Below are 14,028 nucleotides of genomic sequence, written 5' to 3'. Positions count from 1 at the left end.
CAAAACCTTTATTTTGCATTTGTATTTCTTTAAAATACATCACAATTACATAAAACAGGTGTTTTAAATTGTAGTCAAGACTTGTCAATTCTATCTTCTAATCCTATCTTTCCCACTCCAGTTTACCTTCTCTTCATAATCTCTGCTTTGTCAGGCTTTCATCATCTCTGTGGCCTGGACTACGTTTTATGATATTATATTTTTCTTCTTTTATTATGAAAACAAAACATGTCATAACAGAAAATTTTCAAAGTGCAAAAAAAGAATAAGACTTAGATCAAATGCAATGCTAACATAAGAAGCAATCACTGTTTGGGGAAGGCAAGGTGAAAGCCAAAAGAAAAGACAAATTACGCTATGGGCTTCCCCAAGGGCAGAAGAATGAGGCAATGTGGCTTGATACCATGATTGCGAGCTTCTTATTTATACCTTTCCATAAAGGAATATTAAAGAGCTTTTTTAAATTCTGGAATCTCTTGGCTTTTTTACATTATAATGGTGTAGGCACTTGTAGAATGCACACATACTTCACTTTTTCCCTACTAGTGTTCCAGCCCAGAGTTAGCCGACTGACTGCAGAAGTGAGCAAGGGGCTCCTGCTAAAGAAATCATTTATAGTAGCTGAATGAAAACGGGTTTTCTTCTGAAGCTTTTTCTTTTACAAAAGGAAATGAGTTTGGGGCACTGACAGTAAGCAAAGCCAGGGTCTTGGGCAAGTTCCTTTCTTACATGGCACACATTAGGTACTCAGTAAATATTTCTTGAATAAATTAATGGATAAATGAGCCCATGTTCTGAGATATGCTGCTTCTTAATCTTCTGAATTTTTCCACTTTAAGTTGATTTAAATGTTCTGATTTGGTTGAGATGTGCTCTTCTACAAACAGCCATTTCACAGCTTTCTCTGATTAGCAGCATGGTCTCCAAAATGAACTCCCATCTTCTTATTTAAGGTATTTGATTTTAAAATAAAATTTATTAGCCACACATTATTTATTTATTTTTTATTATACTTTAAGTCCTAGGGTACTTGTGCACAACATGCAGGTTTGTTACATAAGTATACATGTGCCATGCTGGTTTGCTGCACCCATCAACTCGTCATTTACATTAGGTATTTCTCCTAATGCTATCCATCCCCCAACCACCACCCCCCGACAGGCCCCAGTGTGTGATGTTCCCTACCCTGTATCCAAGTGTTCTCATCGTTCAATTCCCACCTATGAGTGAGAACATTCGGTGTTTGGTTTTCTGTCCTTGTGATAGTTTGCTGAGAATGATGGTTTCCAGCTTCATTCATGTCCCTGCAAAGGATATGAACTCATCCTTTTTTATGGCTGCATGGTATTCCATGGTGTATACGTGCCATATTTTCTTAATCCGGTCTATCATTGATGGACATTTGGGTTGGTTCCAAGTCTTTGTTATTGTGAATAGTGCCGCAATAAACATACATGTGCATGTGTCTTCATAGCAGCATGATTTATAGTCCTTCGGGTATATACCCAGTAATGGGATGGCTGGGTCAAATGGTATTTCTAGTTCTAGATCCTTGAGGAATTGCCACACTGACTTCCACAATGGTTGAACTAATTTACACTCCCACCAACAGTGTAAAAGCATTCCTATTTCTCCACATCCTCTCCAGCATTGGTTGTTTCCTGACTTTTTAATGATCGCCATTATAACTGGCGTAAGATGGTATCTCATTGTGATTTTGATTTGCATTTCTCTGATGACCAGTGATGATGAGCATTTTTTCATGTGTCTGTTGGCTGCATAAATGTCTTCTTTTGAGAAGTGTCTGTTCATATCCTTTGCCCACTTTTTGATGGGGTTGTTTTTTTCTTGTAAATTTGTTTGAGTTCTTTGTAGATTCTGGATATTAGCCCTTTGTCAGATGGGTAGATTGCAAAATTTTTCTCCCATTCTGTAGGTTTCCTGTTCACTCTGATGATAGTTTCTTTTGCTGTGCAGAAGCTCTTTAGTTTAATTAGATCCTATTTGTCAATTTTGGCTTTTGTTGCCATTGCTTTTGGTGTTTTAGACATGAAGTCCTTGCCCATGCCTATGTCCTAAATGGTATTGCCTAGGTTTTCTTCTAGGGTTTTTATGGTTTTAGGTCTGACATTTAAGTCTTTAATCCATCTTGAATTAATTTTTGTATAAGGTGTAAGGAAGGGATCCAGTTTCAGCTTTCTACATATTAGCCACACATAATTTAAAATGTACTGAACTACAGACTGCTTTAATTAGTATTAAATTCACAGTTATATATGACTCTGTTCTTAATTTTAAAATTTGGGATCCATGTGTTTTTGAAAAATGCACACTTTTGAAAAAGACATAAATATCTTGTATGGCATTGCTCAATGTGGTAGCCACCAGCCAGTCACCGATAGCTACTACATTTAATTAAAATTGAATTTAAAATTATTCACTTGTAAGAAATACATTTCTAGACTCATGTCCTAGTGGTTACTCTATTGGACAACACACAATACAGAATACTTCCAGCATCACAGAAAGTACTAGACAATATTGATCTACAGCTATAGTTAGTCCTATTTGCAAGAGATTAGAGAGAAGGCTAAAGATACAGTATTTAAAATGTAACAAGTATATGCAGAAAATATCTGTACAAGGGTACATACACACACACACAAATACTTTTTATTGTGTTCTCATTTGTACATTTTGAATTTTATACCATGTACAATTATATATTAAAAATATTTTAAGTAGTCTTTGAAATCTCTTTCCTACTATAAGAATAATCTAACACACAAATATTGTCAAATTTTTTAAACTGAATTTTACTTTTCAAAAACTTATGACAAGCTTTAAACAGCTTTCTTCTAACAGGAACTACTAAGTTGACTAAGGAACCAGGCACCATGCTATGTACTTCACAAATATTAGCCTATCCTCACAAAAGCCCAATGAAGTAGGGAGTTTTATCTCTATTTTACAGATAAGAAAAGGAAGGCTGAGAAAAACTAGGGCCATTTCCCAAGGTCAAAGGGCACAGTTTAGTTGTGGAGCGGGAATTCACAAGCCTAGGTTACAGCCAGCTGCCACAGGGCCTCCCCGAAGCCCCTCTAAATGTGGCTATGGCATATATGTAAACCTCAACTTCAAAATAAAATCCAGTGGACTCTGAAAATTCTACAAACTATGTGGGGGCCTGAAAATTTAGTGGGCTTCAATGGATTGCACACTCACAGAAATACTGGAACACAGATTTGGGTTCTGGGCTTGACTTTCTCTGTAATCAGCCCTGCAACCTGCGTTGGAAATATGATAACCCCCCTGGGACTTCTAAGTAAACAAAAGCAAGAGGCTAACATGATTTTCAAGGTCCTGTCTGGCTCTAATAGTTTGCCCTTGGCGGAGAAGAGTAGGAAATGTGTTAAAGTTGTTTTGATTAAAAAAAACAAAACAAAACAATTTTTCTTTTTTACATCCAAACTAAACCATCCCAAGGGTCTTGCACTTCCCTATGTTTTTTCTAAGTCTCACATTTGATTACATTTTCCTTCCACTGCAGAATTTCTAGCCCTGGAAAAGTCCAGAAGCCAAGACAGTCAGAAGCCCATTCATCTACAAAGGCTATTAAAAGCAAAAATAAAAACAAACAAAAAAACAACCAAAACCAAACCAAGAACAACAACAAAACACTGCTCTATAATTTGGGGCTAATAGCTCCAGGAAGAAAACTAGAAAATATCAAAATTGACCAGCCATGAGAACAGACCCATGAAAGTCTTCTTTCATACAAACTTTCTCCTTAAAATCGCCTCTGTAGGGAAATAGAGTACTAATATAAAATATGTAGCTATAGCATTATTTCATGAAAAAAAGATGTAAAACAGTATTGTAGCATGACTCCATTTTTGTGGAAAAAACAACAACAAAAAAAGCAAAATCCCTCAAGACCAAATATACACATAGATATGGATATATACAGGTTCGGTGGACATATGAGAAAACGGTTGGTCAATGAGTGGGGAGAGAAGAACTTGCAGTTTTTTTTTTTTTTTTTGAGACAGAGTCTTGCTCTGTCACCAGGCTGGAGGGCAGTGGCGCGATCTTGGCTCACTGCAACCTCCGACTCCCTGGTTCACACGATTCTCCTGCTGAGTAGCTGGGATTGCAGGCATGCAGCACCACCACGCCCAGCTAATTTTTGTATTTTTAGTAGAGATGGGGTTTCACCATGTTGACCAGGATGGTCTCTACTTCCTGAGCTCGTGATCTGCCCACATCAGCCTCCCAAAATGCTGGGATTACAGGCATGAGCCACCGTGCCCAGCCAAGAACTTTTACTTTATAGGTATGTAATGTGGTGGTGTTGAATCTTTTGTACGGTAAGCATACATTACTTTTGTAATTATAAGGTTAACAAACAACAACAAAATTAAATATCTGCAGCTATGGCAACATTTTGCTAACTCTTGTTTAGTGGTTCATTCTTTCTCCTGAGTCCAGCTAGCTTAGTAAATTGCTGGACTGCAATCCCACATCACTTTTTTTTTAAATCAGATAGAGCTGGTCTGCCTCCCTCCAGGGACCTTCTCTTGGTTCTTTTCTTGGCTGTTCTGGCTGCAGCCTTGTCATTGCATTGTTCTGACCTTCAGAGCCTAGGCTGTTTTTTCCTGGTCGTCTAATTCTGACTTCTGCCACCTCTGACAATGGAACGAGCTCAGTCTTTGGGCAGAAACATCTGTGTTTGAATCGTCTCGTACCTTGGATGCACATCCTTTGGCGAGTTACCAAATCTAAGCCTCAGGTTTGTTGTCCTTGACATAAAAATAATAGCCTCCAATGGGTTTTTAATGGTGATTAAAGCGAATGGTACACAGAAAGCTTACTTTACTATTAAACACAACCTGTGCCTGGTTTCCAGGAAGAGCTTAATAAACAAAAGTTACTAATTTGTTGTGCTGCTGCTGTTATTCTTACTTAGGGATTTCAAAGAATCCAAGTAAATGAGAGAACATATAAAGCACAACACATTTAACACAAAAAAGAAGGTATGTGACAAATGCCAGGTATTAATATATGTTCATGTCCTTTTTCTCACGCTACATAAATATTAATTGTATTTAACTCTGCTATGAATTTAGTCATCAATACAAAGCCACTTATTATTTCTAGAAGAACATCACTCTTTGAACTCCATTTCATTTTGTCATTTCATAGTTTTCCATTTCCACTGAAAATCTCCACTTATGAGACATTATATGCCAAATTAATTCAAACTTAAAGGCAAAGGGAGAAAAACAGTTAAAACAACAACTCACTTGAAGAAAATTTTCTCTTGGAATTCTGGCCAAATAAAAACAAAAGATTTAAGAGTAATCACTGGAAAAACCTGTGGATGTTCCTGATTCTAGTGTAACCCATGGAGACATGCATTCTTTTTTTCCTTTTTTCTAATCGTGATAATGAGATTCTTCCCACTGCTAAAACTGAAATTCATCAGTTAAAATGAAAATACTCCGGCTTCAAAGAACCAATACAGTTAGGAAAAGAGATTCTTTGGCTTTGTGTTCAATAACTAGCAATATATCCTTCAGATGGGTACACATACACACAACAGCATTTCCCCTAGCCTCAAAGAACAACCACATTCTAATAAAGACAGATAAACAGAATGCCAATCAGGGGAAAGCACAACAATTCAATTTTCCTTTTCTAGGATTTCCTTGTACTGTTAAAACAGTGGTGGGTCAGCAGGTCTTAGAAGACCCCGGTAACCAAAGTGTGGGGGCCAGAAATGGCCAAAACCAAATTCTCTCTCAGAGAAGCCTTGGGGTGGGACATTTCAGAAAACCTTATAAGCATCCCCCAGTACCAGGATCAAAATGACACTGTTGCAAAATGGATGCACACTGTGTAGAATGTCTACATTGTATTTATAAAACAAAACAGCCCTTTGTTGAATGTATACATTGCCCCATGTGAGAATTTGGTTCCCTTTTCTAGAAGGCAGAATGCTGAGTCACGGCCTAAAAATGGTTTGGAGAAATTGATGGTGCAGACAATGGTAATATATATCTCATCTATAAATTAAGGAAGGGAACCAGAAAAGGGAACTCACTCCAGGTAATAAGAGAATTGTGTTGTGCTATAAGTCAACAAAAAGGCCTACAAATATATTTAAATATTAGGAATTTTACTGCTTATCAACCAAGAATAAGCTGACAAACACTGCAACTCAGAAGTTAATCAAATTTGGCAAAGAGAAATTTAAAGAAAGTATTTGGAAGTTGTTTATTCTCTTTTGCTTTACATTGATATTATGCATGTAGCTTATTTAACATAGTTAAATTGACTGGATGTATTAATTCCCTATGGCTGCTGTACCAAATTACCACACACTTGGTAACTTAACACACATTTATTCTCTTATAGTTCTGGAGGTCAGAAGTCTAAAATCAGACTCACCAGGCTGAAATCAAGGCGTCCACAGGGCCATCCTCCCCATTAGAGGTTCTTTTCTTGCTTTTTCCAGCTTCTAGAGCTATATTCCTGGTAGCCCCTTCCTCCATTTTTCAAAGCCAGCTGCATGGCACACTGCTTTCTCTGCAGTCAAACCTCCCTCTTATATGGACACTTAGGATTGCATATAGGACCCATTCAGACAATCCAAGTTAATGTCCCTATATCAAGGCCCTTAATCACATCTGCAAGATCTCTTTGGCCATAAAAGGTAACATTCTCAGGTACCAGGGATTAGGAACTGGCTATCTTTGGGGGTCACTATTCAGCCTACCACACTGGCTAACTTAGCTTTTATGTTACAAATAATTGCAAACTGAGCATCATATCACATTAGTAGTGTCTTAGTGTCTATGTCTAAATCATTACTATGGCTATTCAATGTATTGTCTATGATACTTGAAAAAATTCACTACTGGCAGTGAGTAGCAATAAACATATTTCTAAAGCAAAAGCAAAAGGTTTATTCAAGACTATCCTAAAATCTGCAATTAGAATATTACAGATGTGAATTTTTTATTTATGGTGGATGACTTCAAAACAGCCTCTTGGAAGTGGGAGTATTAGAAGGAAAATTTTAACAGGTAGGATTTCTAAAGAGTTAAGTCTCATTTTCATATCTAATTACTTAGATCTGCATTGAATCAGTTCATCATTGTTTATAATCCCTTACACAAAGCTGTTTATAATCCCTTACAAAGCCAAGAAAGTCTCCCAAAATATTTTTTTATTTTGCTAGAATTCCTTAGTAAAGGAAACCTTTTTAAATTATTTTTTTAGAAATGCTTTTTACTCAAAATGAACTGTATTCTCTGACTACTCAATGAATCTTATAGAAAGCATCATTGGCATATATTTTCGTGACACATATATTTTGCTACAACAGCAATATATTGCAGTGACATAATTCTGGAAGAACAGCAAAATGTTGTTTTCTTGAAGACATTTTAGTCAAACACAAAGCATACTATCTTGAAAAATCTCAAGCAAGCACAAACTCAATGATGCCAGCGACTGTCATCCAATTTTAACTGACTTTCCCGTTAACTACTTAAACTGTAGAAATATTGAGGGAAATAAGGGCTAAAATACAGAATCCTGAAACGAATCAGTTTAGTATATAAACTAATACACTACTGAAAGCCTCGTAAGGGAAACATAGTTTATGATCAGCAGAAATGGCCTGATGACAGAAAACACTTATAAGTAGCATAAAATTAGAATATGTTCTAGCTTAACTTCTCTCTCCTCTCAACTTTAAAAAATAAACTCTTATATTAATCTGACATTGCTTTTGAACAATTTTAGACATACTTACCCTTCTATGATAATATACTTTCATTGTCATAAACTAGAAGTGACCTCATAAATCATTCTGTCATTACAGGTACTTTCAGAAAGAATAATCTAATATCAGGTATGAAATTTTAAAACTTATTTCGGCAGATGCTCTCAATTTAGTTGGTTTACATCCAACAAGTCCATTCAACATCTTAGAGGTATTTTTTCCAATTCCAATTGCTACATGCTGGCTACTGCTTGGGAAGTGATGTTGCTCAAAAACAGAATTCCTGGGGTGGTAGACTGGTAGTACCTACTCTAAATTTTTTCCCTTCTAAAGTTAGTGCAGAACTCTGAGTCTGGATAATTCATTCACATGTAAAGGCAAACCCAAAATAGATTTTGAAGAAAAATCTTGGCCTTGCTTTCATCTTTCTGAGGGTGCATTTCCATGACAATGACCATCCAATCACAAGACGGTCTTGGTCACGCTCTTAAAAAAAAATCCAACAATGGCCACCTCTCAAGTTACCAGTTTGATTTTAACCAACCACAGGTTGTGGTATAACGAAAAATAAATAAATATAATCATGCCTTGCTAAACGACAGGGATACATTCTGAGAAACGTGTCATTAGGTGATTTTGTCATTATACAAACATTATAGAATATACTTACTACAAACCCACATAGAATAGCCTATGACACACCTAGGCTACATGGTAGAACCCATTGCTACTAGGCTACAAAACTGTACAGCATGTTACTGTACTGAATCCTGTAGGCAGTTGTAACCAGTAAGTATTTGTGTATCTAAACAGGTGTAAAAACATAAAAGGTAGGCCAGGAGCGGTGGCTCATGCCTGTAATCCCAGCACTTTGGGAGGCCGAGGCGGTGGATCTCTAGGTCAGGAGTTCAAGACCAGCCTGGCCAACATAGTGAAATCCTGTCTCTACTAAAACTACAAAAATTAGCTGGGCACAGTGGCAGGTGCCTGTAATCCCAGCTACTCGGGAGGCTCAGGCAGGAGAATCGTTTGAACCTGGGTGGCAGAGGTTGCAGTGAGCCAAGTTTGTGCCACTGCACTCCAGCCTGGGCGACAGATTGAGACTGTGTCTCAAAAAAAAAAAAAAAAAAAAAAAAAAACCAACCAAAAAAAACCATAAAAGGTAAAATAAAAATATGATATTAAAAAATGGTGTCCAGCCACGATGAATCAAGCCTGTAATCCCAGCCCTTTGGGAGGCCAAAGCAGAAGAACTGCTTGAGCCCAGGAGTTTCAAGACCAGCCTAAACAACATTGCAAGACCCTGTCTCTACAATTTTCTTTTTTTTATTTAGCCAGGCATGGTGGCATCCTGAGTAGTTCCAGCTACTCAGAAGGCTGAGGTGGTAGGACCACCTGAGCCTGGGAGGTTGAGGCTGCAGTGAGCTATGATCATGCCACTGCACTCCATCTGGGGCAACAGAGCAAGACCCTGTCTCAAAAAGAAAAGAAAAAATGATATACCTGTATAGGGTCCTTACCATGTATGGTTGCTGCTCTTGGGGAGTCAGAGAGTGAGTGGTGAGTAAATGTGCTTACTGTGCTCTACTGCAGACTTTCTAAACACTGTATACTTAGGCTGCACTAAATTTATATAATTTTTTCCCTCATTCAATAATAAACTACCTTAGCTTACTATAACTTTTTTACTTTATCAGTTTTTAAATAACTTTTTGATATTTAGCTAAAAATACAAACACATTGTACAGCATACAAAAATATCTTCTTTATATGCTTATTCTATAAGCTTTTTTCTATTTCTAAAATTTTTAACTTTTTTGTTTTACTTTTTAAACTTGTTAAAAGCTAAGACATAAACACAGAGGGTCTACACAGGGTCAGGAACATCAACGTCATTGTCTTCCACCTCCACATCCTGTCCCACTGGAAGTTCTCAGGGGCAATAACACACAGGGAAGGATCCTCTCCTATGATAACAATGCCTTTTTCTGGAACACCTCCTGAAAGACCTGCCTGAGGCTGTTCTGTTTAGCTTTTTTTTTTATAATCAGAAAACACTCTAAAATAATAATAACTAGTGTAGTAAATACATAAACCAGTAACACAGTCATTTATCATCATTATCAAGTATTATGTACCATACATAATTGTATGTACTATGCTTTTCCACAGCTGGTAGTACAGTGGGTTTGTTTACACCAGCATCACCGAGTAATGTGTTGCACTATGACGGTGACAATGTTACTGGATGATAGAATTTGTTAGCCCCATCATAATCTTATGGAACCACCATCATAAATGAGGCCAGTGGCTTATGTGGAACATGACTGTATTTGGTCTTTGTCCCCAGGTTCCTGGCACAGACTTCCTAAAACACTGGAATCTCGTGAGTGATAAAGAGCGTCTTTTGTATTCTCATGAGATGACTCAAAGCTGCGGAAGGAGGGAGGTGCCTAGAGAGCTTCTGGATGGGGGCTAGCCACCAGAAAGATCCAGCCAGGATTAAAAGGTTGGAACTTTCAGCCCCACCCGACAGTCCACTTCTCAAGAGGGGAGGGGACAGCAGATAGAGTTAAATCACTAAGGCCTAGGCCTGGCGCAGTGGCTGACACTTGTAATCCCAGCACTTTGTGAGGCTGAGGTTGGACTGATCACTTGAATCAGGAGTTCGAGACCAGCCTAGCCAAAATGGTGAAACCCCATCTCTACTAAAAATACAAAAATTATCCAGGCGTGGTGGCATGCACCTGCAGTCCCAGCTACTTGGGAGGCTGAGGCAGGAGAATTGCTTGAACCCGGGAGGCAGAGGTTGCAGTGAGCTGAGATTGCTCCACTGCACTCTAGCCTGGGTGACAGAGTGATACTCTGTCTCAAAAACAAACAAGCAAACAAAAATCACCAAGGGCTAATGATTTAATCAATCATGCATAGGTAATGAACCTCCAAGAAAAACCCTTAAATGTCGAAGTTCTGAAAGTTTCCAGGGTGATGAACACATTATGCGTCTGCGAAGGTGGGGCACCCAGAGAGGGCATGGAAGCTTGTTGGCACCACCCCTGAATCCCCCAACCTACCACCCCTGAGTCCCCCATACCTTGCCCTCTGCCTCTCTTCCATTGGGCTGTTCCTGAGTTATATCCTTGATAATAAACTGGTTAAGTGTAAGAAAAGTGTTTTCCTGAGTCCCCTGCGCAGTTCTAGTGAACTTTCAAACCTGAGGAGGCGGTCATGGGAAACCCCAAATTTTCAGTCAAGGTGGACAAAAGTACAGGTGGTCTGGGGACCTGGGACTTACAACAGAGCTCTTAAATCTGTGGAGTCTGAGGCTGACTCTGAGAAGTTAGTGTCAAAATTGAATGGAATTGTTGGACACTCAACTGGTGTTGGAGAACCAGAGAACACCTCTAGTGAAGGAAATAAAAGCATTTCACTCCAGAATATGCTTCTTTGACATGTTTTGAGATGGCTGTTCAGAGGGCTTGCAAACAGAAGTACCCCTGCAAAGCTGTCTTTCATGGGGGAGTTTTGCATCAATCCAGCCAGGTCTTCCCTTGTCCTGATCTAGGAAAGATTTAACTGAGAGTCTGACACCTTTAAAGATCTGAAAGAAGCATTTACCACCTATCCTCTCTGATGGCTGCCACCTATCAGGTTTCATCTGTGTAACAAGACTACCTTCACAAGCCAGGCCTCCTCCTCTTCTTTCCTTCCCCATAATCTATCTTGCCACTGTAATCTTGATTTTTGGCCATGCCCTGAGCCCCATTCTTTCTGTGACCTCAAGATGGTATAGAAGCTTCTGCACCCCATTGCAGGCTTGGGTAAACACTTCGTGGTCTCCCAAACACTTGGGTTCTCCTCATGAATGTTAAAAAACAATTGTATGCTTCTCTCTTATTAATCTGCCTTTTATGAGTTCATTTTTCAGTGAAGCTTCAGAAGGTGAAGGGGAAGTTTTTCCTTAGCCCCTAGAGAGTTAAGGACTAGGAAGGGCTTTGTTATCAAAGGGACTGGCGTGTGCTCTACTCATTAAGAGGAAGAAATATGGGAAGGAGTCCCTTTTTAACACCGACCATGAAGTAGTTCTGCATCAGTCATACAACTAAGAGCAGCATGCAATTTACTGTCCCATTTTTCATGCCAATTTATAAGTTCCCTGGTCTGGACTTTCCATTTTTAAATAGTATATTGTAATTTCTTTAATAAGTGCAATGATGAGAAAATATAATAGCATATGGATGATCTCAGCCTCCTTCCTCATGCTGCCTCCTAAGGGAACTCTGGGTTTGTTTCCTTTTCGTGGTTCTGAGCTTATGAACACAGGTGTGGGAAATGAATTAGGGGGAGAAGTGGAAAAAGAAATATAGTGAGAGAAGAAATAGAAGAAAATAAACCTAAAAGGAAAGAAGGGGAAAAGGTAAGGACATGAGGACATACACTGACTGGATATGGGAAGGGTTTCAAAAAGGAGAGAGTTTGGGGAAGTAGCTGAGAGACATGTAAAAGCTCAGAGAGATGGAGAAAGAGGATTTTAAAGTTTTATCAAACATATGGCATTTATTACCCCCTTGGATGTTTTCTGAAAGGTGAAGTAAATATTTGAGTTATTTTCAATTATTTTCTCTGATATACTTATTTCTTTGAATGTGACTTAATCCTGGGACTGGACCAAGGCATGGCTGGTTATACACAGGTGACACACATGTACTTTTCCGAAGATGCCTTAAAGGTGGAGCATGTATGAATGAATGAATGAATGAATGAATGAGAAACAAACTTCAATCCGGGAAAGATGAAGCAGGCTAATTATAAGTTATCTATGTCAAATTTCATAAATTGATATAAACCTTGAATCAGACCATGTTACATAGACTTTTAGGTTAATTTCTCAAGCAAAGTCGCTTTACACACATACAATGAGAGAAATCAAACTTCACTCAACATTAATCTAATTTAAAGAATAATGTAAGGTATTTTGTGAGGAGATAACTACCCCAAGACCTAACAATTCCCCACTGCTTGAACACTTTGCCCCAAACGGAGAGCTGGAATTTCCTATCATAAATGTTTCTTCATACTTAATATGTCACTTGGCACACACAGGTGCAACCAACTTCCTAATATGAAATTAACTAAGTTATCAAGCACCCTCTCCAGTAGCAGACTTTACCAAGAAAGTTTTGCTTTGATTTTACTACATGTTCTTATTTTTTAATAGTTGTTGATAAAAGGCAAGGTAATTTCTCATAGATGTGTACTTGTTTATGTAGTTTTAAATGTTCTGCTCCCAGGCATTCCTTTTAATTTCAATACAGTTTCTAAAACTCTCTTGAACATTTGAAATGTTGGAATAATAGTCATCCAAATTTCCTGTGGATTTCCATACTCCTGCATTAAGCCATAAGAAAACTCAGCTGGACTTTATTTTGGCTGAGTTAAAGGCGGTTTTGAAGAAAACCAAAATGGAATGATAACAATATTTTATCAGATGGGGGAAAATAAATATGTTTTTAACTATTACTGAGACTCTGCAGGGAGTATATCAGCTACAGTTCAAACAAAAGCCAAATCAAGGAAAATTTCATTGCTGTTTCTATGGATTAGACCAAAGAATCTTTAATCTTTAATCATCTACATCAAAGGGTCCCTTAAAAAGAGGGGCTCAGTATTTTAACGCATGTATACATTACAACTTCACAATGGCATCAGCAAAAATGAAAATTCATATTTACCAACCACTATGTCCCTGGCATGACAACTATACATTTTTTAAAGTGCTCTTTATCCATAAATTAATTTTTCTATATTCAGATACTGTTTTAGTGGAGTTGTGGTATTAAACACTAAATTGAGTTTTCTGAATTCTACATAAAGCTGTCACAATATTAAAAATTCTAAAACAGTTTAAGATGAAAATATAATTACCTAAACTAATGAAAGAATTTGTACCTTTTCCATTTTGTTTCCAAGACGCATAAATCATAGAATCTCAAGTAGGAAAGTTCTTTAAAGGTTATCTTGTCAAATCATCCATTCAATGATGGAATTAACTATGATATTTACAGTGACATGTACAGTGTCTAAAAACTCACTGAGACTCAAAGCATGTCATTCTCCTTTTTAAAAGCTTTAACTCCAGTGCCTAGTACAGTGCCTGACATACTACAGAAAACTGCAGTAGATTTCAATGGCCTCCCTACAATCTATTCCTTATCCCGTAATACCAGATCTGG

General features: G+C 37.9%; 1 protein-coding gene across 6 annotated transcripts in view; it reads right to left on the bottom strand.

Annotated features, from left to right (window-relative positions):
• Positions 1–14,028, bottom strand: part of NCOA7 (nuclear receptor coactivator 7) — a 146,958-nt gene that overhangs the window by 84,163 nt on the left and 48,767 nt on the right. The gene's annotated exons all lie outside the window — the stretch shown is intronic.

The sequence above is a fragment of the Pan paniscus genome, chromosome 5 (assembly GCF_029289425.2).
Source record: "Pan paniscus chromosome 5, NHGRI_mPanPan1-v2.0_pri, whole genome shotgun sequence".
In the NCBI taxonomy this organism is placed as follows: Eukaryota; Metazoa; Chordata; class Mammalia; order Primates; family Hominidae; genus Pan; species Pan paniscus.
Note: the sequence above shows the minus strand (reverse complement) of the source record. Positions and strands in the feature narration are given on the sequence as shown.